General features: G+C 49.6%; 1 protein-coding gene across 5 annotated transcripts in view; it reads right to left on the minus strand.

Moving 5' to 3' along the window:
- SEMA4D (semaphorin 4D) overlaps window positions 1-26569 on the minus strand; it is a 132553-nt gene that overhangs the window by 67930 nt on the left and 38054 nt on the right. The window contains exon 1 of one of the 5 annotated variants that reach the window (XM_043870498.1): window positions 20652-21127. The exons of 3 other annotated variants lie outside the window; for them this stretch is intronic. The gene's annotated coding sequence lies outside the window, so the exon portion shown is untranslated. Of the gene's footprint in view, window positions 1-1200; window positions 1363-20651; window positions 21128-26569 lie in introns of those variants that run through there. One more of the 5 variants, XM_043870496.1, reaches the window with a different exon arrangement.

The raw sequence follows: 26569 nt of genomic DNA on the forward strand, positions 1-26569 counted from the left end.
AAGGGGGAGTGGGCAAAATACTCAGAGCGTCTAACTTTCAGGAACTATCATAGAACCAGCTAAAAGCATCCATAGAGGAAATAAATCCGTTGGTCTTGCTTACACAAAGCTAAACTAGAGCTGCACAGATGCTTCTCAAGACCCATGGCCCCACTGTGGGCCTACGATGCTGAACCCAGTGGAAATACATAAGCTGGAATAGATGTGCCCCGAAGTCCTGAGCCACAGCAGAAGAAGGGGCTCAGATCTCAAGTCCAAGAGGGACAGTCCATTGAATTAAAAGGTCAGTTGGCCATGCAGAAGTTCAACTGCGTTGAGGGCAAGGGCACACAGGAGACCCGTGACAGGACATAATGCAACCAGAGACAAGGCCGGGACCAGGAACTTGGGGGTGTGGGGTTGGGGGAGTGGCTAGTCCAGAGCCAGGCTGTGGGGCTCCTGAAACCAGCAGCCACCCAGCGAGCAGCGAGGCACGGGGAAGCCACGCCTCCTGGCCTGTTCACACTGTCCTCTGTCCTCTCTGAATCGCGAGCCCAGAGCTCATGGCCGCTCACCTGGCCCCGAACGCATGTGTGCCTCATGCATAGCGCATGCCCAGTCAGGCCCCTGGGAAGGAAGGGATGCTGGACAGGAGATGACCGCTCCTGCCCTCCCGGTGTAGCTCAGGCCCGGCAGAGCACCAGCACATTCCTGCTCCCACCTTACCAGTCCCCAGACACACCACCTCCTCTTCCCTCCTGTTGTTAAATCCTACCATCCTCTGCAAAGGGCTTCCCTGGTAGCTCAGTGGTAAAGAACCCACCTGCCAATGCAGGAGACATAAGACACGCGGGTTCCATCCCTGGATCAGGAAGATCCCCTGGAGGAGGGCATGGCAACCCACTCCAGTATTCTTGCCTGGGAAACCCCATGGACAGAGGAGCCTGGCAGGTTACAGTCCACAGGGTCACAAAGACTCGGACACAACTACTTAGTGACTTAGCGTGCACGCATGTATCCTTTGCAAGCCAGCGACTGCCACTCCCTTCTGAGCTCCTCTAAACTCCTGCAGCAGCCGTGGTCTAGAACGTGATGCAAAGTTCCATGCCAGGCCAGCAGGAGGACCAGCAGAGTCCTGTCCTCTGGGCACATTCTCAGCCCTCCACAGCCCTCTGAGTTTGTACAAGCTATATCTACTTAGGCCCTCCAGGTGATCCTTACCTGAAGTTTGAGTATCACTGGCCCACATGATGCAGTTTCACACTAAATCTTACACTTTCTTTGCTGCTTGGTGATGGTTTCATTTATCTTGTCTCTGTAAGTGATTATGAAACTCCTCTTGTCATCGAGTCCAAGCTCGTTCGCTGACCACACAACAGGCCAGTGAATCTGAGGGACGAGGTGCTAAAGCAAGGAAAACAACTTTATTCAGAAAGTCAGCTGGCCGAGAAGATGGCAGACGAGTGTCTCAGAGTAACCATCTTGTCCGAGTCTGGATTACCAGGTTCTTTAGTAGAGTCAGAGAGAAAGAAGCAATAAGGAAGTGAAGTCAAAAGGCAGAATAAAGAGGGAGAGGCAGTGGGAAGTGAAGTGAAAGGGTTGTCAGTCTTGCAAAACATCTCCAAGGGAAAGGCCAGCCTTTGGAAGGGGTGTGTTAATCTCTTCTTTTTGGTGTAGCTATTCACAGGTGGGCATAGTCAGATTATCTATGAGCTGAACAAAGGCACTTTAGTTTACAGTCAGGCAGAGGGGCAGGGTCCTCTGAGGCAGGCCATTATGTATGACTGTAATAACAAAGGCAATGAAAATCAAGTCAAACAAACAGTTCCAACATGGAGTCAGAACTGGCTTCTTCTCTGCAACACTCTGAGCACAAAACCACATCTTAAGTGACCTACATTGGTTTTCTATGGCTGCCGTAAAGTGTCACTACAAATTTGGTGGCTTAGAACACCATAAATTTGTTATTACAACTGTTGGTCAGAAGTCGGACATGAGACTTACTGGGCTAAAATGGAAGAGCTGGATGCATGCCTTCAGAAGGCTCAGTGGAAAACTGTGAGCATGTTCCAGCTTCCACAGGCCTCCTGCATTCCTTGGCTCCAGGCTCATTCCTGTACTGTAAAGACAGTAGCACAGGACAAAGAGGCCAGCTGGGCATAAGGATTCTTTTGAGCTGAAGGCAACTGAGAACAGCAGATGCAAGAAGAGTTCCCTGCCCTCCTCCATTTGCCTAAAAGCAAGACATAAATTCTCTCTGTAAAAGTAAGTGTAACAGAGATGACACTGAGTCTGCTTACTAAGCATCCTATATATGCTTCCTAGTCATCTTCCCACAATTTACTGTCCCCAGGAGCCCAACCCCCCTTTCTTTGGTCTTGTCACTTCAAAATTGGCTGCCCTTTGTTAAAATGATACATAAGCCCCAAGCCTACTGTGGTGACCCAAGGACAAAGAGCAGATAAAACCAAGAGGGTCTTGGTAAGCAGGAATGGAAAAACCAGGCCCTTACTGACCTTCCCTCCCCCACGTTGTAACTATTAATGGAACACTATAACCTGTCTCCCCGCTCAGAAGGAGAAGGTATTTGCCCTACTCTTCCCCGACCCAATATACATGCCTCATCCGATCAGCAAATGACCCACAAGACCCCGATCCCACTCTTTGTACCTTGGGTACAAAAATGGACTAAGAAAAAAAGAAAAATTAAAGAAAAAGGAAAAAAAAAATGGACTAAGGACTTCTGTTCAATGTCAGTTTTCCCTTGAGCTGGCCGGCTGTTCTAACAGCGTCTCCCACTCTAAGAAACTTTATTCTCCTCTCTTTTTGCCTCATGTCTGGAAATTCTTTTCCAACCTGCACCCGGATCACAACGTTTTTGGTGGCCTGTTTGGGAAACTTGGGGTCTCTTCCCCACCTCCTCACTTCTCCCTTCTCCTAGAGACCCTCTGCGAACAGGCAAGTGCTGTGGAAGCAACTGAGGAACTCTGGCCAGGGTTACCCTCTGGTGTGTTTCAAAGGCCCCACTGCTCACGGCGTCCCAGTAGCTGCCTCCCGAACACGCGAGGGTCTCTCCTGTGTCTTCTTTCCAACTGAGGACTAGGCCAATGGATATTGTCTGGGCACAGGTCAGGCACTTAAAAGCCATTAGGGTGCCATGAAGACTCCCGTGTGAGGATAAGGGGGACACAGAATGGATCAGGCCACCAGGGCATCTGCCCCTAGCAAGATAACTTCTGTGTACCGTGTCAGACACATAGTGGTTGAAGCAAAACAGAGACCATTGTCCCCTGGCCACCGCCTCCCCGAAATGATTGTACGGCGGATTCCTCAGCCTTCTTGCCTGTCACTTTCACTTTTTCCTTTCGGTCCAGGTTGATTTACAGGAGCCTAGGTGTTGCCCTGAGCCTTCAAGAGTGCCTTCCATAGTTCAGGGAATCACCAAATGGTGAGTCACCCGGTTGCTCCCGGAATCTCTGTCATTCTCTGCCTGGATCACATGGTGCCTTAGCCACACGGTTCTCAGAGGTCACCTCTCACTGTCGGACATGGCTGTTGGGACAGTTGGCCATTTTTGTGCCATTATGAGCACAGAGGGATCACTGGGACCAACGGGACACCTTTCTGTCAGCTGGTGACTCTCAGTACCCCCATTCTACAGCAGGTAGGCTACGAGTGGGTTCTGGTACGTCCTGGGAGCTTCTCTCAGACTCACCCCTTGGCTATATTCTCAGAAACTGGAAAATTCTGACCCTGCAAAAGGCCTGGCCTCAATACAAACTGGGGGACCTAAAAACAAAACTGGCCTCTGAATGGCACCCTAGCCTTTGTCAAAGGCAGGGCAAGTGCTCAGAAGTTCCTTACGTTCAGTCCTTCGTGGCCCTCAGTCAGAATTCAGATTTGAGGGGCTCATGTCCCTCATGTCTTTCTGTTGCCTCCCTATCTCCTGTCCCCCTCTGTCTCTCTCCACCAGATTTCCTAGACGACCCCTACTCGACCTTTCATATCCACATGATCTCTAGGAAAGGATTCTGAGGTGCCCTTTGGTCCAGGTCTTTCTCCTATATTCAAAAGCCTGAAGGATCAAAAACTCTCCTAACATTCTAAAGAATCCCCTTCTAACTACACTTTAATCTCAGGTAGGGAGGGAACCAAGCTTCCCCCACTCCTGCAAATTCCCTTCACCCTTCAGATTCTTCTGATGGGACAAAGATCTCACTTCCCACTACAGGGACAACCCAATACTTTTATCAGCTGATCTGCCCCTGATATCAGAGTCAATTTGAGCACTATTTGGTCTGTAATTTAGGTATAAAACTATGAGTACAGAAAGGAAAGATGACTTTTTGACACAGTTTGGCCATGATATTCTTTTTTTTTTTTTTTTTTTTGCTCTTAAGACAACTTTATTCAAAGCACGTCTGCCAATGCCAACTCCTACACCAAGATCCAGTGATGGCTATGATCCTTAGGTTTTGTGTTCAAGACTGCCACTTTTTTTTTTTTTTTAGTTCTACCACTTTATTGCTACCAACCCATCTCCCTCCACCCTCGTGCACAAATGCTCAGTCATGTGACCCCATGGACTGCAGCCCGCCAGGCTCCTCTGTCCATGGACTTTTCCAGGCAAGAATATTGGAGTGGGTTGCCATTTCCTTCTTCAAGCAGGATATTCTTTAGACCCCAGAGAAAACTAGTTAAAATGAAATTTTTTTACTGGAAACTGCAAAACTAGTTCCTTTTACAGATGCAATCAAACAACAACTAGCTTGTTAAAAAGCCTGCCTAGGAAAAAGTTTGGAGTTAACCCTTTTCATGTCCCTGAAATACACCGTCCACATTGCCTGAGATCTCAGCCTTGAGCAAATTAGAACTTCAAAACAAAAGAAGAAAAAGTGGGGTGGGTCAAAGAGAAATTTTAAATCTCAAGCGGAAAACTATCTGTCTGTATGGATTTATGTATGTCTCAGTGTGTGTCTTTTGTTATTTTTTTTTTTAATAATACTGCTGAAATTGTAAATGAGTTCTAATTTACTTGGCTTAAAGAAAAGTAGTCAATAAAGCAGAAGTAGATGTTTTGCTGGAACTCTCTTGCTTTTTCAATGATCCAGCAGATGTTGGCAATTTAATCTCTGGTTCCTCTGCCTTTTCTAAATCCAGCTTGAACATCTGGAAGTTCATGGTTCATGTATTGCTGAAGCCTGGCTTGGAGAATTTTGAGCATTACTTTGCTACCCTGTGAGATGAGTGCAATTGTGCAGTAGTTTGAGCATTCCTTGGCATTGCCTTTCTTTGGGATTGGAATGAAAACAGCCTTTTCCAGTCCTGTGGCCACTGCTGAGTTTTCCAAATTTGCTGGCATACTGCGTGCAGCACTTTCACAGCATTATCTTTTAGGATTTGAAATAGCTCAACTGGAATTCCATCACCTTCACTAGTTTTGTTTGTAGTGATGCTTCCTAAGGCCCAGTTGACTTTACATTCTAGGATGTCTGGCTCTAGGTGAGTGATAACACCATGGTAGTTATCTGGGTCATGAAGATCTTTTTTTGTATACTTCTGTGTATTCTTGCCACCTCTTCTTAATATCTTCTGTTTCTGTTAGAACCATACCATTTCTGTCCTTTATTGTGCCTATCTTTGCATGAAATGTTCCCTTACTTCTGCTTTATTGACTATGCCAAAGCCTCTGGCTGTGTGGATCACAACAAACTGTGGAAAATTTTTCAAGAGATGGGAATACCAGACCACCTGACCTGCCTCCTGAGAAATCTGTAACGCAGGTCAAGAAGCAACAATTACAACTGGGCATGGAACAACGACTGGTTCCAAATTGGGAAAGGAGTATGTTAAAGTTGTATATTGTCACCCTGCTTATTTAACATATATGCAGAGTACATCATGAGAAATGCTGGGCTGGATGAAGCACAAGCTGGAATCAAGATTGCTGGGAGAAATATCAATAACCTCAGATATGCAGATGACACCACCCTTATGGCAGAAAGTGAAGAACTAAAGAACCTCTTGATGAAAGTGAAAGAGGAGAGTGAAAAAGTTGGCTTAAAGCTCAACATTCAGAAAACTAAGATCATGGCATCTGGTCCCATCACTTCATGGCAAATAGATGGGGAAACAGTGGAAACAGTGGCTGATTTTATTTTTCTGTGCTCCAAAATCACTGCAGGCGGTGACTGCAGCCATGAAATTAAAAGACGCTTACTCCTTGGAAGGAAAGTTATGACCAACCTAGACAGCATATTAAAAAGCAGAGACATTATTTTGCCAACAAAGGTCCGTCTAGTCAAGGCAATGGTTTTTCCAGTGGTCATGTATGGATGTGAGAGCTGGACTGTGAAGAAGGCTGAGCACCGAAGAATTGATGCTTTTAAACTGTGGTGTTGGAGAAGACTCTTGAGAGTCCCTTGGACTGCAAGGAGATCCAACCAGTCCATCCTAAAGATCAGTGCTGGGTGTTCATTGGTAGGACTGATGTTGAAGCTGAAACTCCAGTACTTTGGCCACCTGATGCAAAGAGCTGACTCATTTGAAAAGACCCTGATGCTGGGAAAGATTGAGGACAGAAGGAGAAGGGGACAACAGAGGATGAGATGGTTGGATAGCATCACTGACTCGATGGACATGGGTTTGGGTGGACTCCCGGAGTTGGTGATGGACAGGGAGGCCTGGCTTGCTGTGGTTCATGGGGTTGCAGCCAGTCGGACACGACTGAGAGACTGATCTGAACTGAAGAGTCATTAACACTAAGCATAGTATTTTCACTGTGCCTAGGTTTATTATAAGTTAAATATTGTTATATCTGTTGCAAGTTTGTCAGCAAGGAAAGTACCTGAAGTGAAGAAATTAAAAAAAAAAAAATGTAAATGAGATATGAGCTTTTAGATAACCTCTATTAAGAATAATTATACTTTAGAAATGTCTGTCTGAAACAGTCTCTCTAGATTTTGGTAACCTGAATTTCAAGGGTTGTGCTAAACTAAGTGACAAAAGTTTATTGAATAGCTAGGACATTTCCAAATAAAGTAAGATTCTGAAACATTCATTACTGAACACTAACTTCCTCTTACAGAGAAACTAGATATTTTAGACTACTAATGAATAATTTTTGATGCCATCCTGAGATGTTCTCTAGAATTTTTTTTAGAAATTGTCACTGATATGTATGCTCACCAATCTATAGACTGCTAATATAAAGGTCAGTTCTTGGTTGCTTAAGGAAAGCATGATGTGTGTTTTCAGTAAAGAAGGTATGAGGAATGAAACTACATTTTATGAAGGGAAAAGGAAGTAGGTCTGACTTACAGGTGGCTGTTTCAGGATGGGAGAACAAAGTAATGGGTACAGAACGTGATAAGAAGGTTTTATGGAAAGTGGACCCCAAGGGAAGAATTTTGTGTATAAATACAAGTTTTCTTGAGATGTCAAACTGCCTTTGATAATGGATTTTATATCTACCTCTGAAGTGATCTGTTCTATGTTTATCTTTGAAATCTTCTTTGTTACTTTGGCTAAGTGAATATATTGTTTTACAGTGATCTACATGATTTTATCTGACTATTATAAACCCTTTCAATGTTTATCAACAAAATTTCCTAAATAACTTGACTTCTAGCTGACTTTGGGATGCTTCAGAGGGCCCCTGAAACATCCCAAAGAGCTATTAAACTACCTGAGTTCATTTGACATGTTAAATTACATGGGAAGTATTTTTAGAGGAGTGATGAATCTTATCAGGTTGTACTGTATGGTTGATGTTACTAATATAGATATCCTAGAAATTATGTGAAATTCATCAAAATCTGATATGTCCTGGTAAAATGTTGTCAGTTATATGTTAAAGTGTTATAAGTCATAACAATGACCAGGTTACTTTGTCAATTGCAGTTTAGTTAGATTTTAAACAGCCCTCTATGGTTTCACTCTGATGCCTTTGCAAGAATACTGCTACTTCAAGATTTATGGAAAAAACTTCTAAGATTAAGCGATAAACAAATTTTGTTTGTTCATTATCTGGTAAACAGGTAACAGACTGGAATTTAATCTACTCTGTATGTTAAGAGAACAAAGTTTTCTTAGAATGAAGCTTTCAATAACAGATTATGAATTTCTTTGCCTTTAAGTGATTTATATTTGTTTTTAAAATCTTTCGTTACTTTGGTAAAGTATTATTTAAGATTATGGTACATATAAAAGCTCATTCTGCTTCTACAAAAAAATAACCCCTCACTGTTAGATTTTTGCCATTCTGATGTCCTTAAAACATAGCAACAGTCTACTCCTAAATCGGGGAGTTAAAAATGGGTGAATGATAGCTGTAAATCAAAGAGTCAGGGGTATGGGAAATCCAAAACGGCCAGTTGGTTTTTCCTGGCTCCCTAACAAACCTCACTTTTATTTTATGTGTTAAAGCCTTCCCTGGCTACAGGGTTAATGCCCTCATAATGAAAAAAATCATGTTTCACTGAATATTAAGTTTTGTTAATTGTTAAACTAAGTTTCTAGTACTGTTAACTAAGGTCTAGTGTTTACTCAGAGGAGAAGGCAATGGCACCCCACTCCAGTATTCTTGCCTGGAAAACCCCATGGACAGAGGAGCCTGGTAGGCTGCAGTCCATGGGGTCGCGAAGAGTCAGACACGACTGAGCGACTTTACTTTCACTTTTCACTTTCATGCATTGGAGAAGGAAATGGCAACCCACTCCAAGTTCTTGCCTGGAGAATCCCAGGGACGTTAGAGCCTGGTGGGTTGCCATCTATGGGGTCGCACAGGGTCAGACACGACTGAAGCGACTTAGCAGCAGCAGCAGCAGCAGTGTTTACTAAGACTCACTTCTGAAATAGTTCCTTGTTAAGTTATATTGCTAAAAGATTTAATTAAGTTATTAAAAAGGACACTCTAAGTTTGTTTCTGAAGCTTATCTCAGTAACCAATCTTTGGATAAAGATCAGATGCTCCATGATGTACAACCAGGAGATTAACACCAGGCTATAGTCATTTAACAAACCAAAGTCAGATGACCTGGGGTATACTGGGCTCTACCTAATGAACGTTCTTGACTTATAATTCTTACTTGTGACCTCACTAATAACTGCTAGCTGTATTATTCTCTGTGTCACTTGTTTCAGAAGATTGTTTCTTATGTTACCAAATGTGTGACTGAGCCTGTGATAAAATGCTGATATGCAGTTCCATATGAGATCAATGATTGTAATAATGTAACTCTAGAAATGGGAAGAAGCAACAAGAGGGAATATTTTCTTGGACCAAGAGGCAAGTAATACAGGTATGGTCCAGAGACTTTTGCTACTCACAAGGCCTGATCCAATAACAGCAAACTGAGTGACCTATCTATGGAATTTTCGTTAAACCTGGGCATGAGCCTGCCCAGCACCGTGGGACACAATGGCCATGAAATGCCCCCAAAGCACGGTCAAATATGTGGCTATGAACGGATCCTGCTGACTGGAAGTTGGCACCTGCCAGCTGCCTCTACAAAGATTACATCATGACCACTACAAGCTGCCGACCTTCAACAACTTCTGAAAGGAGTTCAGGGCAAAGGTCAGAAATAGGGCACTCTGTGCTCTGGGAAAAACTCAGAAGAACCAGCCTTCAGATAGCCAGAAGTTTTCAGGTAAAGATTTTATGAGCCCAAATTCTTGCATCTTCTCATACCCAGAGAAACACTAATGTCACAAACCAGTGTCTGGTCCTGGTTCTCCTGGTGGCCCCTGAGCAGCTTTTCTACTTTGATTAATCTTTGGGCCACGTACCTTTAACTTTCTTGCTGAGTTTGTTTCTTCTAGAATACAACAAATCTCCAAGTGGTAGTATGACAAGAATATTCCCTGACCAACACTCAGACAATGCTGAAACAAGTCACCTTATCATTCCATGGACTCTCCTCTCCCTCCGTAAATGCACCCTGACAGAGAGCAGGCAAAAGGAACCCAGAACCCCATGATGCTCCTATAAAGCCTGAAGAAGTCAGAGCGGTCATTGCCCCTTTTCCTTTGAGACTGGGTTCCCAAATGCCTGAGAAGGGAAACAGGTAGATTGTTAGACATGAGCAGGGTATCAAAAGGGGCCAAAGAATTGGCCCTAAAAATAAACAGAGGGAGGAATGTGGTGACCCAAGGAGGAAAGAACAGATAAAACCAAGAGGGTCCTGGAATGCGGAATGGAAAAACCAGACCCTACTGTCCTTCTCTCCTCCATATTGTAACTATTAAAGGAACAGTATAACCTGTCTCCCATCCTACCCTAGGGAGAAAGTATTTGCCCTACTCTTTCCCCACCCAGTATACATGCCTCTTCCAATCAGCAAATGACCCACAAGACCCCGATCCCACTCCTTGTACCCTGGGTATAAAAGGACAGGACTAAGGACCCCTGTTCAACGCCAGTTCTCCCTTGAGTTGGCCGGCTGCTCTAACAGCATCTCCCACTCTAATAAACTTTATTCTCCTTTCTTTCTGCCTAATATCTGAAAATCCTTTTCCAGCCCGAGCCCAGACCACAATTCCTACTTTACTTCTTTTGTGTGAAGCCTCTGTGCATGTTAACAACATTAAATGTGATATGCCTTTTCCCCTGTTAATTTGTTGTCAGTTTAATTCACAGGCCCCACAAACAGAACTGAAGAGTAGAGGAAAAGTTTTCCTCCCCTACACCAGCAGCATAGCATCTTCTCTCTGTCCTCCTGACTCTTTCATTAGGAACCTCATGATTACATTTAGGGTCTACCCATGAGGTCACAAGGGCTTCCCTCATAGCTCAGTTGGTAAAGAATCCACCTGCAATGCAGGAGACTCCAGCTCAATTCCTGGGTCGGGAAGGTCCGCTGGAGTGGGAATAGGCTACCCACTCCAGTGTTCTTGGGCTTCCCTTGTGTCTCAGCTGGTAAAGAATCCGCCTGCAATGTGGGAGACCTGGGCTTGATCCCTGGGTCGGGAAGATCCCCTGGAGACGGGAAAGGGTACCCACTCCAGTATTCTGGCCTGGAGAATTCCATGGACTGTATATACAGTTGATGGGGTTGCAAAGAGTTGGACACGACTGAGTGACTTTCACTTTCACGAGATCACAAAGAGTCAGACACAAACAACTTAGTTACTAAACAGTAGCAACAGTAGCTGATAAACCAGAATGATTTCCCTATCTCAAGATCCTTAACTTAATCATACCTACAAAATTCCTTTAACATATTCACAGGTTCCAGGGCTTAGAATGTGAACATCTTTAGGGACTTGCAGACTCCTACTGCCGTTCAGTACTGAATAGGTGTAACTCTTTTGATTTTTCTCCTAGAAAAAAAAATTAGAATTTTAGGTGGTCTCCTAATTTCTTGACACTGAAAAATAAAATATACTTTTTTAATCCTGGGAAGTCCAAACAAGACCTATCTGCCTATGAGGGCTGAGTTAGCCAGCTGGCCTGAGAGCTAGGCGTCCACCTGGGTGCTGTGTTGAATGGGGACCATCACTCCTGCACACCCTCCATGAAGATAGACAGGATGGGAGATGCCAATGCAGAAATCCAGGCTAGGAAAAGTCAGGATGAGGGCAACTGTAAGGTAGCATTAAGAATGCTGGTTGAATAAAAAATGCAAATGATTGGTAGTAGGAACTGAAAAATAAGAAGGAAACCACACATTCCAAGGCAATCTTGCCTTGATGAGTCATTCAGATGCAAATTTTATCCCAATTTTGGAAGGATTACAAGCACCCCTATTCACAGCCCTATTCCTATGTTAATTCCAACCTCAGAACTCCCTCCACAGTCCTCAGTCTGGGCACTTTCCTGCCACTGTTTCTTTTTATCAGGCCCCTAAGCACCGAGCTTTTCCAAGCTGGTATGGCAGAGTTTCTGATGTGTTTCTGGCTCTCTCCCTAGCTCCCCGCAACCCCGGCCCAGCAACCCCTCCAAAATACAGCGAGCATCCTCCCCAGTTACTGGACTTCAATACACTTAAGTTCCACTGGACTCAAGGCCCATGACCTTCACACACTACTTGACAAGCACATAGGAAAGGGAGAAACCAAGAGACCTAAGCTATTCCAAACATTAAAGGGAGGTGAGGAGCACTCCTGGCCCATGCCCACATTATGATCCATCCACAGGGATCTCAATCAGCTGCTCAAGAAAAGGACCGTGGAGCCTCCCGTGGCCAGCAGAGTGCCTGCCCTGAATCACAGCCTCAGCCCTGGACACTTGCTGGCCTGCTGGACAGACAGATGCACTTCTCATAAGCAAACTCCTCTGGTCCTTGAGATGGGTCATCAGTCACTCAGGCCCTGGTCACTCGGGTCAACGGACAGGACACCTGTCTGCTGACTCAGCCCACTCCTGTTCACCTGAGCCATGAGACCTGAGAAAACAAAAACCCATCTGCACAAATAATAAGAAAATGCTGGGATGCACTAAGTACTTGGCCTCACTGTACACATCTCTGTGTCAGTGAAATGGGGATGACTGTAGGTCACCCGATTATTCAGAGGGTTAAACAAGGTCTCTGGAGAGGGCAATGGCAACCCACTCCAGTACTCTTGCCTGGAAAAATCCCATGGACGGAGGAGCCTGGTGGGCTGCCGTCTATGGGGTCGCACAGAGTCGGACACGACTGAAGCGACTTAGCAGCAGCAGCAGCAAACAAGGTCTCACATGGCAGGCACTCAGAATACTCCAGCAGGAAGTAAATCATACCATCGGGAAAAAAAGAAAAGAAAATGCTAGGTTTCTTGGCAGCAAACCCTAAAGAGCCAAGCCCCTGCCACCCAGCCCAGCGGCCTTACCTCTCCAGGGGGCTGCACTTGCCGATGGGCTCACTCACCCCGCGCTGGTCACAGGGTAGGACAGTGCTCAGGACGCAGTCTGGCCCAGCCACCCTGTCCTCACAGGGAGCTCTGCTGCCCAGGGGGGTCTGTCCTGACACCTCGGTCTCCAGGGTGCATCCTGGGTGGGGCCGGGGGGACAGGCCATGGCAGTGGGGTCCACAGGGGCCACGACAAGGAGCCGTTCAGCAGTGGGACAAGGCCACCGCAGTGAGCCTCCCTCAGGCCATGGAACACGCTTGCCCCATTCTCGTCCCTCTCAATGGCCAGCTGTGCGCCCGCGATGTGGACCCAATTGTTCTCCTGTGTGGGCTCATTCAGGGGCACGGGCAGGGCTGGCTCAGGCCGAGGGAGGAGCCAGGAGCGCCTGTCCCCAAGGAGAAAGGTCCTTAGAGCCGCGCAGGAGGGGGGAAGGGGACCAAGCCCCTCGGTGTCTCCAGGGATCACAGGGGCCCAGCCACAGGGTGAGGGCCTCGGGCTCCGGGTCGTGAACAGGGAGCTGCCTTTCAGCCAGGCTCTCCTGCAGGGGCCCAGCAAGCCCCTAAGCCTCTCTGAGTGTCGGCGTCCAGCCTTGAAAACAGGGAGAGTCACAGCATCCGGTCCAGTCACGGCTGCACGGTGGCAGCGAGGGTGAACGGGGACGTGCTGTGTATAAGACACCTCAGCACCGCTGCCCAGAAACCACCTCGGGAAGAAGAGCTGGCAAAGGAGCGCCTCTCTGCCCCCTGACTATACTGCCCATCAGGACATCCTCCCGAGAGCGGGCCTAGCCCGGGGGTCACCACACTACCTGCAGGGGCGGCTGGATGGGGGCACATGAGTGCCAGTGCAGAGTGGCCAACGCTTTGCAGGGCCTGGAATGGGGCACAGCGTGAGGATGGTGAGGCCCGCAGCTGGTCGGGAACCATCCTGAGGAGACGGGCAGACACCACAGGCTCAGCCCCACCAGACACGGCCTCTGACCAGCACCCAGTACCACCCTCAACGTCCCCCTCCCCCCAAAAAGCAGTGCCTACAGCTCCACCACATGTGTGCTAAGTGGCTTCAGTCCTGTCTGACTCTTTGCGACCCCAGGGACTGTAGCCCGCCAGGCTCCTCTGTCCATGGGATTCTCCAGGCAAGAATACTGGAGTGGGTTGCCATGCCCTTCTCCAGGGGATCTTCCCGACCCAGGGATCGAACCTGCGTCTCTTCTGTCTCCTGCGCTGGCAGGTGGGTTGTTTACCACTAGGGCCACCTGGGCTCCACTGCTGCCGTGAAAAATTCCACACTCCATGATAGGAGGACCCGGGTCTGGGACACAGGCATGGACCCTCATGGCTGCCTGCAACGGACACAGACTCCTGAGGTCCCCCTCTGGGCACCAGGACAGAGGACTGGCCGACACATCCAGTGAAGGAAGCCAGGCCATGGGGTAGGCAGACATAGCCATGTGACTGCCACAAACACCGGGTGTCTGGGTCTTGGTAACAAGCAGGATTGAGGATGGCTGCACCCATCTGATGGACAGAGCCATGCTATACGAGAGATCCATGCCCTGCCCCTGCAGGACTGAAACTTCTTCCGTCACACACCTCAAGTCTGCTGCTGTTGCTGCTAAGTCGCTTCAGTCTTGTCCGACTCTGTGCAACCCCACAGATGGACACCCACCAGGCTCCCCTGTCCCTGGGATATTCCAGGCAAGAACCCTGGAGTGGGTTGCCATTTCCTTCTCCAGTGCATGAAAGTGAAAAGTGAAAGTGAAGTCGCTCAGTCGTGTCTGACTCTTAGCGATCCCATGAACTGCCGCCTACCAGGCTCCTCCGTCCATGGGATTTTCCAGGCAAGAGTGCTGGGGTGGGGTGCCAGTGCCTTCTCCGGACCTCAAGTCTAAAACCCCTTAAATCCAGCAACCAGGTAGGTCCATCCCACCTGCTGACCCACACACCGCGCAGGCAGGGGCAGCATGCTGGTCTTTGCCCCTTCTAACTGGAGGGTTCTAACGAGCCACAGAGGTGGCGGGAGACGGTCAGTGTGCGTGGGATGCTGCAGGACTGCGACAAGGGGTGACAACACAGACTCTGCTCCCAGGAGTGGCCCCACCAGCTCCGAGGCACCAGTCCAGTGACCTCCTGCACCTTCCTCTCCCTAGGAGCCTTTGGTGACAGCGCCCTGGCTTGGAGACAAGATGCAGGACAGGCAGGACAGCCACAGTTAGTGCTCAGGTGGGCTCAGTGGGAATGCCGTGTCCTGGGATGGCGTGGGGATGACTTTCAGAGCTGCCCAGGGCCTGTGACAGTTCTCATCAGATGTCCAAGCAGGCGTGCTCCGTGACTTGGCCGAAAGTGCCAGGGAACTGCGACCCTCAGTGGCAGAGCTGGGCTCATGAAATTAGAGAAAATATTAATCCATCCCTTCAAGAGTTAAAAGCTGCTTCTCCAGTCAAACCAGCATTATGAAAACACTTTATTCTGTCATTTATAAGAAACAAGAATGTTTCCAGCTTTCAGGGTATTTTGAGGCAACAAATTGAAATGTTCTTTACATTCATTGACTAGAATTATATATAATTGAAGTATTTTAAGACTTTCAGAAAATAGGCAATATGGCTTACAATTCTAAAATATTTTCATAGATTTTTAATATATGAGCCACCTGTTTTAAAAAACAGAGTTTCTTTGATTCACTTAAGGTCTAGCTGCTGAGAGTCAAAACCACTCTGTCTATAAACTGCCTATGAAGACAATTAGCTCTGAAGGCAATTTTCTTAAAGCGACGGTAATATTAAAAGAAACACTTGGTCCAACTAATAAAAATAAATAAATAAATAAATAAAGATTAAAAAAAAAAAAGAAAGAAACACTTGGGGAAACACTTTTCTTCTGTGATTAAAGATTTCACCCAAAAATTAAGGTACCAAGCAGAGGCTCAGGGTTTCAAACAGCAGCCTTCACCATCCACAGATAACAAGACATAAAATTTAATGCGGCTTCCACCGCAAAGGTGCTCCTCGGATCAGCACTAGCTCAGCAGACCCATCTCCAGAGCTTTGCAGCCCACCGCAGACCTCAGGACTCAGAGTGCATCAAAGGGTCAATTCAACTTGCAGTAAAAAGCAAGAGAAGTGTCTATTTTTAAAAAACCTATCTACACATACTTGCACTTTAAAAAAAAGTTAGCAAAGAACCCACTGCATACATTTTGGTCAAATGAAAACCAACTGACCCATGTTCAAGCTCACCACACCTTCGCACCAATTTTAAGCATGAATTCAACCTTATTTGGCTCTAGAATGCACGACGTTAATAATTCTCCAGTTACAGCTTGGCCTTGGTCATAGCTGCCAAGTGCCAGACAGCATCAGGAGAAAAGCTCCAGGGACAGACGAGCCAGACTTCAGTCTCACCAAGTTCAGACAGACAACAGAGGTCCAGTGGTTCATCACCTGCCCTCTGACCTGACCCTCATCTTGTGGGCCACCCAGGACACGGGGCTTCTCTCCCACCGCCCCTTTGCCTAGACACACCCTACACACTACTGGCCCCAGCCACGCTGACCACCTTGGCACTGTCCTCTGCTCCAGCATCTTCTACCCATCAGCCACTCAGGGCATCCTCCACACCTTTCAAATGTGCCCAGGCCCCTCTGGGTTATAAGCTCATGATCTTCCAGGAAAAAACAAAAAAAAAGTAAGGGACCACGGATGGACAGATCATCGTGGGGGCTCTCGGGGTGGGGGGCCTGCTTTGTCATCTTAGGTACTCTCAGGGGGTGGGTGCGGGTCTGTGCAATGGACAGGATCCCCAGGGGACTCATGGGGGTAGGCGTGGTGGATGGGCCATTTTCCAGCTGGGGAAAACAAGTTGCCAGGCAGAGAACCCAAGGGTGCTGAGGCGAGAGCCCAGCATAGTGGGTCCAAGGCCAGAAGAGAGATGTGGCCAGAGTGCTGTTATTGGAAGGATGACCTTGAGCTCTGACCACAGCGTCAGGAGGCCCTGGCCATGAGCAGGGGGCAAAAGTGGCCCAGAGCCAGGAGCAGGGAGAGAGCACCGATCACCCACCGCCCAGAACTAGAGACTCCTTCTCATGCCTGTAGGGTCCCCAACACCCGGCGCCCTCGGCCCACTTGCCATCAGGGCTGCTTTCTTTCTACACAGCCCCTGGGTCCCTCTCACCACTTCCACCTCCACACTAGGCCAGCACTTTCTGTTTTCCTTCCTACACGGGCCTGCACTAAAATCCAGTTAAACTGTGGACTCCGATCAGAAACTCAGCGCCAGACTCCGCTGTTAAGACAAAGGCCTGGGGGCTGGCCGGATGGTGAACGCCGCATGCAGGGGACAATCACCCCACAGGGCAGGGAGGAGGCGGACCCGGGGTGCTGACAGCACCTCTCACGTCCCACAGCTGGGTGTTTAAACGTCTCTCTCTCTTCCCCACTGGGCATGCACCTCATTGTATACAAGCCCGAACTGTGCAGGCAGGGACTTGCAGACTGACACGGGTGAGGCTGGTGAGCTCGTTTGTTACTAATGCCCCTTCCCCAGCCAGGCCACCGGAAACACATCACACATCCTTCCCACCCCTGCTGGCCACAGACCAGCCTCTGACTCGGTCTACTTCCCCTGTGTGGCCTGGGTCACAGTCACTGACAGAGCAGTGGGAGGGGCTCCTTGGGTTGGAGGCCAAGGGGCTGTCCGGCGCCCAGCCACAGCCCTGCTGGCGTGGAAGGGGTGGCCTCATATTTTCAAGCTTCCTGGTGTCTATTAAATGCAAACAGCTCTGCAAGGCACCCTGAACTCCTTGCTGGGTTGCAGCAGCACATGTAGTTATAAGGAAGCCAAGTGCCTGCGGAATCTCAGAGAAGCAGGGTGCAAGCTGCAAGGAAAGGCAGGCGCCAGCAGGATCGGACACATCAGAAGAAACTGCCCGGCCAGGGCCACCTCCTGCACTGGCTGGAAGTACAGAGTCCAGGTGAAATTTGGAAAGACAGATGATTTTCACTGGCAAAGGAACTGCTGGCAAAGGATCAGCACCACACACTCATGCCCCTCCAGCTCTTGTGTCAAAACCCACTCGTGGTGGGTATCGATCCATGCAGGCCTGGAGGGGATCAGTGCTAGACACCGCTCTGCACAACAGGGGTCCTTGGCCCATCCTGCTTACCCCTTCCCAGGAAGGAAGCAGACAGATCACCAGGCACAGACCCTGGGCCAGCGCTGGGACCTGGTGCCAAGTGCACCCAGCCAACACCCACCCCACAGTGCGCAGTGAAAGTGGAAGTCACTCAATCGTGCCCGACTCTTTGTGACCCCATGGACTATACAGTCCACGGAATTCTCCAGGCCAGAATCCTGGAGTGGGTAGCCTTTCCCTTCTCCAGGGGATCTTCCCAACCCAGGAATCGAACCCAGGTCTCCCTTATTGCAGGCCAATTCTTTACCAGCTGAGCCACCAGGGAAGCCCAACAATACTGGCATGGGTAGCCTATCCCTTCTCCAGAGGATCTTCCCAACTCAGGAATCCAACCAGGGTCTCCAGCATTGCAGGTGGATTCTTTACTAACCGAGCGATCAGGAAAAGGCCCGTGGTGCGCCAGGCCCGCCTGCAATCCCCATCACAGGGGCCAGCCCCACGTCTAGAGGACCTGAGTGGTCCACATCTACCAGTGGGCAGACGTCACCCCTGAAGCAGCGCCACCTCCTCCTCCTTCCCCCATGCACAGGGAGGCTCCCGGTTCGCCTTCCACTGTCAGCAAAGCAAAGAGCCTCCAGTCACCCAGGTGTCCAGGGGACAAATGAGCCAGCTTGCAAGTGCATCCTGGACCACAGACCACCCCCACCCGAGAAGCAGGCCGGGCCACCAGCAGCTGCCAAAGGAGGACCTCTGCAGGGCAGAGCGACAGGACAGCCCTGAGCCTGCGGCGCCTACACCCATCCCACCCCACGCCCTCTTCTGCCGCACCCAGCTTCCTTAGGTGAGATAGCTGTTGTCCTGTGTGGGCTCAGGGGCACGCAGCTCCAGGCACCCCTCCACCTGCATTGTGGGTGGGGCGAGGGCCCCAAGAGGATAAGCACTGCCCTGACCTCAGCAGGTTCCCAGTGTGGGTGGAGCCAGTCCAGCTTGAGCAGCACTGTGGGAGCTTGGGCACAGAGGGCGTTTGGGGGACACAGAGGGCATCTGGGGTACACAAAGGACCCTGTGGAGACGGCACGGCAGCCCAGAAGGCCCTAGTCGGTGCCCAGATGTGAGCTCCTGAGGGCAGCTCTTGGACACAGGGTACCTGGGAACGGCAGCATTCATACATGCCAAGGGCACGTGCACCCTGCTAAGTACACACACGCCCCACCACGTGCAGAGTAAGAGCACCCATACCCAGAGAACACCTAGGCCGCTGCAAGTCCCCAACACGACGGTGGAGCCAGCACCGTATGTTATCTTTCCATGAGAAACTTGTTCTCTTTTAGTGCCTTATTCCCTCAGCTCAGTTCAGTTCAGTCGCTCAGTCGTGTCCAACTCTTTGCAAGCCCATGGACTGCAGCACGCCAGGCCTCCCTGTCCATCACCAACTCCCTGAGTTTGCTCAAAGTCATGTCCATTGAGTCGGTGATGCCATCCAACCATCTCATCCTCTGTCGTCCCCTTCTCCTCTTGCCTTCAATGTTTCCCAGCATCAGGGTCTTTTCCAATGAGTCAGTCAGCCTTATTCCTTGAATACTGCTGTTTCACTTGTTCAATTATCTTGAAAAATTCTGCCTATGCAGAGGGGTAATTTTACTCAATGCAAAGGTCTTTGTGTCCTTTTTCACCTGGCCTCCTCTCCAACCTTCACCATACCTCCCTGCCCCCTGTCCCTGGCAGCACAAACATCGTGCGTCCACCCACATCTTCCTCTTCCCAGCAGCCATGATACACGTTAACGTGGATACGCAGTCAGGAGTGCATTATAAGAACAGTCCTGTAACATCTCATCACACACATAGAGTTCAGCAAAGGGGGTTCCTCTCAAAACACACCATACATACAGCTGCTGCCAATGTAAAGTTGGCACGTGGAAGACTAACAGGCCAGTGGGATGGATTGGAGAATCCCTTAAGGGAACCAGTTTACATGAGACCATAATATACTACAGAGCTGAAGTTCAATTCATTGGTCAAAGGGCTGATCACTGAATAATTCTTTAGTGCTGGTACACTGGAGGGAAATAAAATTACACTCCCCTCCCTCAAGCATCTTACTCCCTATTATGCAAAAGCAGTTTTAGACAGGCTCAAGAGCAGAATTTATACACAAAACAATAAAACACCTACCAAGAAGTCAATAGAGAGCCCATGGAATCTTTCTAACAAATACAGTTATTAATACTTAGAAGTCATAAAAGAAACGAGACACATTTGACCATATAATGATTTAATCTTGATGGCAAATGACACCTAAGTAAAAGTAATTAGCAAACAACAGAACTGTTTGTTTTCAAGACAGAAAACCATCCATTCCTATAACGAATGAAAAGCCCCCACAATAAGATTTCTCTGGTGGTTCAATGGTAAAGAATCTGCCTGCCAATGAAGGAGACACAGATTCGATCCCTGGGTTGAGAAGATGCTCTGGAGAAGGAAATGGCAACCCACTCCAGTGTTCTTGCATGGAGGATTCCATGGACAGAGGAGCCTGGTGGGCTACAGTCCATGGAGTCACAAAGAGTCGGACACAACTCAGCGACTAAACAACAACAACAAAAGGATACGGGAGGGAGAAACACCCTAAGAAAAACACAGGCAAAGAACCCAAATGGGCAATTCACAGATGGAGGGACCTTTGAGCAAAGATCGTAAACTCACCAGATTCAAGGAGACACACGTCAAGCAACAAAGCTGCCACTCTGGACTTCTCAGACCGACAGAGTCAGAAAGACCGCTCATGCCCACCACTGAGAGAACCTGTAGGATTAGGGTACACACCCATCCATGCAGGAAAGAGATGGACTGCTAGATCTTTTCAGAAGGCGACCTGGCACGGTCTATAAAACAAAGAGACACACACCCTGGCCCAGTGGTGCCACTCCCTGAAATCCATGCCTGAATAACAGCTCGTGCGTGTGGCTTGGGTATTTACGGGAGCACTGTTTACACTGGCCGTGTTCTTTTCCTGTGGCAGCTCTAACAAATGACTCTAAACCGGGTGGCTTAGAACAACAGAAACCTATTCTCTCAGAGTTCTGGAGGCCAGGAGTCTGCAATCAGTTTCTCTGGGCTGAAATCATGGTGTCAGCAGGCTTGCGCTCCCTCCAGAGGCTTTGCGGGAGAATCCTTCCTGGCCTCTTCCAGCTTTCAGTGGCTTCTGGCACTCCTCGGTTTGTGGCCACTGTATTAGTCAGCACCCCCAGAGAAACAGAATCGATAGGATGTGTATACACAGAGAAAGGGATTTATTCTAATGAATCCCATCACGTGACCATGGAGGTTGACGGGCCCTGAGATCGGCAGTCAGCACGCTGGACCCAGGGGAGCTGACAATGCAAGTTCCATCTCTAGTCCTAATCTGAAGGCAGGAGAAAACCAGTGTCCCAGCTCAAAGACAGCCTGGCAGAGAGAGGGAATTCTCACTCCACCTTTCTGCTCCAGCCAGGCTCTCAACTGATTGGATGAGGCCCACCCACGTGGAGGAGGGCAATCTGCCTCAGTCTGCCTACATATTCAAAAGCTAATCTTGCTTGGACACACCCAGAATCAGGTTTGACCAAGTGTCTGGCACAGTCAAGCTGACACATAGAATTAGCCACCACACCCACATCACTCTAATCTGTTTCATCTTCACATCACCTTTCTCCCCTTATCTTTCACATCTCTGCTGCCTCCCTCTTGTAAGGACACTTGTGATGGCATTTAGGGCCTATCAGATATAGCCCAGGACCACCTCCGCGTGCAAGATTCTTAACTGAATCACATCTGCAAAGATTCTATCTCTAGAAAAGGTACCACTCAGAGGTTCCAGGAATTAGAATCTGACTTCTTTGGAGGCCATCCTTCAGCCTGCTACAAAGGACCAAAAACTCAATCTGGAGCCTGAGTGAGTAGCTTCGAGTAGCACCTGATCCAAGTTCTTAATGACCACTGATCAGTCAGTAATTAAGCAACATCTTCCCTCAACATGGCCGAGAAGACAAAGACAAGGACCCCCATTACGATAATGAACACAGCTCGGCCTCTCTCAGATTCTAGTGAGGACCCTTTGCTTCCCAAGGCATTTCCCTGAAAAAAATGAGTGCCCCTTTGACTCAAAGGCATAGGCTATCCGAGCCCCTGGAGAGCCGTGTGTTTCCAATGAGGCAGCAAAACAAACCAGCGAAGCCATGAAGAATATCCATAAAGGCTTACACAGAAAGATGGAGGCACTTCCTTTCTAAACTCGCCTCCTGCTCTCCAAACCATGCTGTGCAGAGTCTGCCAGCCCGGCCGAGCCAGGGATGGGGGGTTCTGCCTCACCCCACCCCTGCCACTCTCCCTCCCCACCTCTAGACACATTAGGACCCCACCACTCATGCCGAGGGGCTCAACTGAGCAGGACTTGCATTCCCACACGCCACCCACCTACTCTCCTTTCCCATCCAGCCAGCTGTCCGAGTCTTGCAGCGAGTCCGATCTCACCCCATGGGCCCATCCTTGTGTCCCGCACAGGCCAGCCTCACCTGATGAACACAGGGTGGAGGGACGTCCCCAGGCCACACAGCCTGCCCTCTGGGAGTTGAGGGACCCACCCCTCAGGGCCACGCCTTGGACGTCTCCCTGACTCCAGGTGGAAGCTCCCAGGACCTCCTCCCCTCCACACTTCACGTGCCCCAAACCATACTCCTGGGATGCCTCCTAGACAGCCTGCGTGGAGCTGGCCTGTAAGTGGGCCCTCTATCCTTTCAGCTGCTCAGCCAAAATCTCAGTGCACCCCACCCCAGATCCAACCTTGAGGCAAGTCCCCTCAGCTTCACCTCCAAATAAATGCCCGATCGGGCCATCCTCCCACCCCTACTGCTGCACTCTGGCCCAAGCCACCACCTCTCCCCCTGATCACCTCACAGCCTCCTAACAGGGTGCCCCATCCTGCCTTCCATGGTCCATTCTTCCTAGATGCCAGCAGTCCTGTCCAAACGCTTGGCTCCCAGGGAGCCCATCTGAGCATCTCTGAGCACCACAAGCTCATCACCTGCCCCTCCTCGACACCTGAACACACTCCTGCCTCAGGGCCTTTGCACCTGCTGTCCCCTCTGCCTGGAACACTATTCCCGAAATCCAGGTCCAGATCTCATCTTTTCTCAACCAACTGCCCTTTCTCCGCAAGGCCCTCCCAGGACCCTTTCTCTGCTTCCTTTCTCTTCTTTGCACCCAGCACCTCTTCACCTGCACATCTGACTTACTGATCCCCTTTGTGATCCATCCTCCCCAACAGTAGAAAGCTTCTCCAGTGCCTAGAGTGTGTGGAGCACAGCTCAGGAGCTCAGGGCACTGTCAGAGTCATGGGGCCTGGAGGCTGACGGGGCTCCACGCCCCGGGGCCAGCCATGCGCCCCAACACCAGAACGGGGCTGCAGCTCCACCCAAGCTCTGTGTGTGCACATGCACCACAGCACAGGGCAGATGTGGAACCCTGAGGCCTGTGCGTGCCACGAAAACGTGCCAGACACACCAGAAAGTCATTTACTGAAAGGCTCACTTCACTGGCCCTTGCACTTGACAGCATCGCCACAGGCCCCCTCTTTTCAGAGAAAAACAGGCCTTTGTGGGATATAAATAGCCCAGCCAGATGTGAGAAGGCCTGCGGGGCTCTCCCAGCACTCGGGCCACGTGCCCCGCAGCTGCTCAAATGGCAGCCCCCATTCAGCAGATCATCGGCGGGGCTTCTGGGGGCAGGAGAGGGTTAAACGGTGGTCCCTGCCCCCCATCAGATCAGTGGCACGGATTCACCAAGGCCATTGCTAACTCACAGGCTCAGCACGCCAAACAGCGTGCACAGACCACAACTGTACCTGGCAGACCAAGCCGGACGCACTGCACGTTTCTTTATCCACGAAAAACAGGGAAACCGAAGCCCAGGCAATGGCGACCCTGGATAACAGGGAGCCCGGATAAAGGGCAGCCTGATCAACAGGGAGCCGGGACCACCCTTCCGGGGAGCAGCATGCTCACCAAAGCCGACCGCTCGGTTCCGTGTGTAAGAGAAACGCCATCTGAGCACAAAACCCATTTCTTGGCTGAGGCCTGGAAGGCCATGTGCAGCCTGAAGGCCCTGCACAGTCCCTGTCTGCAGAAAGGCAAACACAACTGCACTCAGAGCTGGCTGAGCAGTATTCTCAAAGCCTGACACTTCCTCATTCTTTGAGCCCCCTAGTCTGTGCCTCCCAGCCTGTGGGCCCAGCCTTGACCGAAGGAGAAATTCAAATGCAGAGGGCACAGTCTAGACTTGTGCCTCCCAAAGAAATACCAGGCAGGTCACACACGTGAGCCACATGTGTGATCTCAGATCACATGTGTGCCTACCAGTCACACTGAGAGCAAAACCAAACAGGTGAAGTTTGTGTTAACAATACACTTGACTGAGCCCAATACACAGCCAATCCCTCCAACACATAACTAATAGAGTCATGGACAGAACATCTTCCCGTCGCTTCTGAGTCTAGGGCCTCCCCAGGCACCACACCGCCCGGCTCTGACCGGCCACACGTGGAGTGCTCCTCGCCCTGAGTGGTGTTGGCCACAGTGCTGGACAGTGCGGGTCCAGGTGTGGCTGCAGGTGTAGAAGCTTCCACTCACTATAAAGGGACCCAGCAAGATCAGAGTGGGGTGACGGCCATGGAGGGAGGTCCTGGACACAGCCCTCTGTCTACCCTAGTCCTGGCTCTTCGGAGCCCCGTCCTCAGCAGGACAGAGAGGCACCAGTGCCTTGCAGGCTGTCTCTCACTAGAGACTGACGGGGGTGCCCCTGAGCTGGGTGGTGCTCAGGCTCCCCCATCATATTACAACAGCTTTTGGACACACACCACTCTGTGCATGCCTCTGTGTGGGTGACCTGTTGCTCCTGCAATATAATCTATACTGTAAGCCTTAAAGGACACAACTGAGCTAACATCGTGCACAGATCAGCATTAGAATGAAGTGAGTCATGTATACTTTTTACATTAACAAGTCCCTCAGGTCTAAAAGCTCAGACCACTCATTTTTGGTTACAACAGCACCCCAGGACTCTGTACACCCTTGGGAGGTGGTCCTGGGAGCTTGTCCAGGTAACAGCCTTACAGGACCTCAGCCGGTGGACCAGAGTGCCCTCCCAGGCCTTCTGACACACACACAGGAGTAACTAACTCCCATTCCAGTGTCACTTGATTACATCTGGTCTTCCCAGCGGTCACATACGGATATGAGCGTTGGACCATAAAGAAGTTAGAGTGACAGAGAATTGATGCCTTTGAACTGTGGTGCTGGAGAAGACTCTTGAGAGTCCCTTGAACAACAAGGAGATCAAACCAGTCAATCTTAAGGGAAATCAAACCTCAATACTCACTGGAAGAACTGATGCTGGAGCTGAAACTCCAGTATTTTGGTCATCAGATGTTAACAGCTGACTCAATGGAAAAGACCCTGATGCTGGGAAAGATTGAGAGCAGGAGAAGAGGGAGTCAGAAGATGAGATGGCTGGATGGCATCATTGATGCAATGGACGTGAACTTGGGCAAACTTTGGGAGATGGTGAGGGACGGGAAGGCCTGGTGTGCTGCAGTCCACGTGGTCACAGAGAGTCAGACACGACTAAGCAACCGAACAACAATTACATCTACAGTCATGCCACTCTCAGCTCTGCAAGACACTGAATGCCACGTGGTGAAAATAAAAGCACACCTCTTATGGACAGGTGGCCTATCTCACGCCTGTGGAGCCCCCTGCCTCTGAGGGCCACCCTGGTACCCAGGCAGCACTCACAGGGCATGCTTGGTAAGAGTAAGACTGTGTGGTTGTTAAGCAGGCATCACCAAAACCAAAACAGTCAGAATAATTCACTTCCTTTACCCGAGTTCTCACTAGAAGCAGGAAGGCTTTAGGAGTTTGAGTCTAAGAAAAAAAAAAAACCACAGGTGAGACATAAAACTGTACCCCCAGTCAGACATCCACATGAACCCGATCCTGGGAGGCTGCAGACTCCCTCATGTCCCTCCTGTTCCATGCTCCGGGGAAGCCCCAGGCAGGTGATGTGCCCAAGGTGGGCACCCCAGCACCCCGACCATCCCACACCTTGAAGCTAGATCACCTGGTCCCCAATCTCGTGGGAGAACACACAATCTCAGCGGTCAGCTCCTCGCAGAGGCTGCCCTTGGTTCAAGCACATCCCCAAGACTCATAGAGACAGACGGACCCGCAACAGCAACAGAAGGACATACCTGCCCCATCTGCAAACAAGAGACCATGCCCACCCCGCCAATTTCTATCTGAACCACATCAAAGCAGCAAAGCTGATCCCGGAAATGAGTTGTTTTCTTCTCTTCAACACAGGTTCTAGAATACTTTTTAATCTTCCTAAGCTTTTCCCTTTCAATTACCTTTTGTAAACCATCTGTTTATAATGTGAAAGGTAAAGCCAGGGGAAGATTCCTAACATGGGGGTGGGGCAGTTCCCAGAGTCGGGGAGGCAGGGCTGGGCCAGGAGCCAGCCTGGGCACCAAACCCTGACGTCTCCCTCAGAGAACAATTCCGCCAGCAGGACGGGTACCTGGAGACGAC

This window comes from Cervus elaphus, chromosome 16 (assembly GCF_910594005.1).
Source record: "Cervus elaphus chromosome 16, mCerEla1.1, whole genome shotgun sequence".
In the NCBI taxonomy this organism is placed as follows: Eukaryota; Metazoa; Chordata; class Mammalia; order Artiodactyla; family Cervidae; genus Cervus; species Cervus elaphus.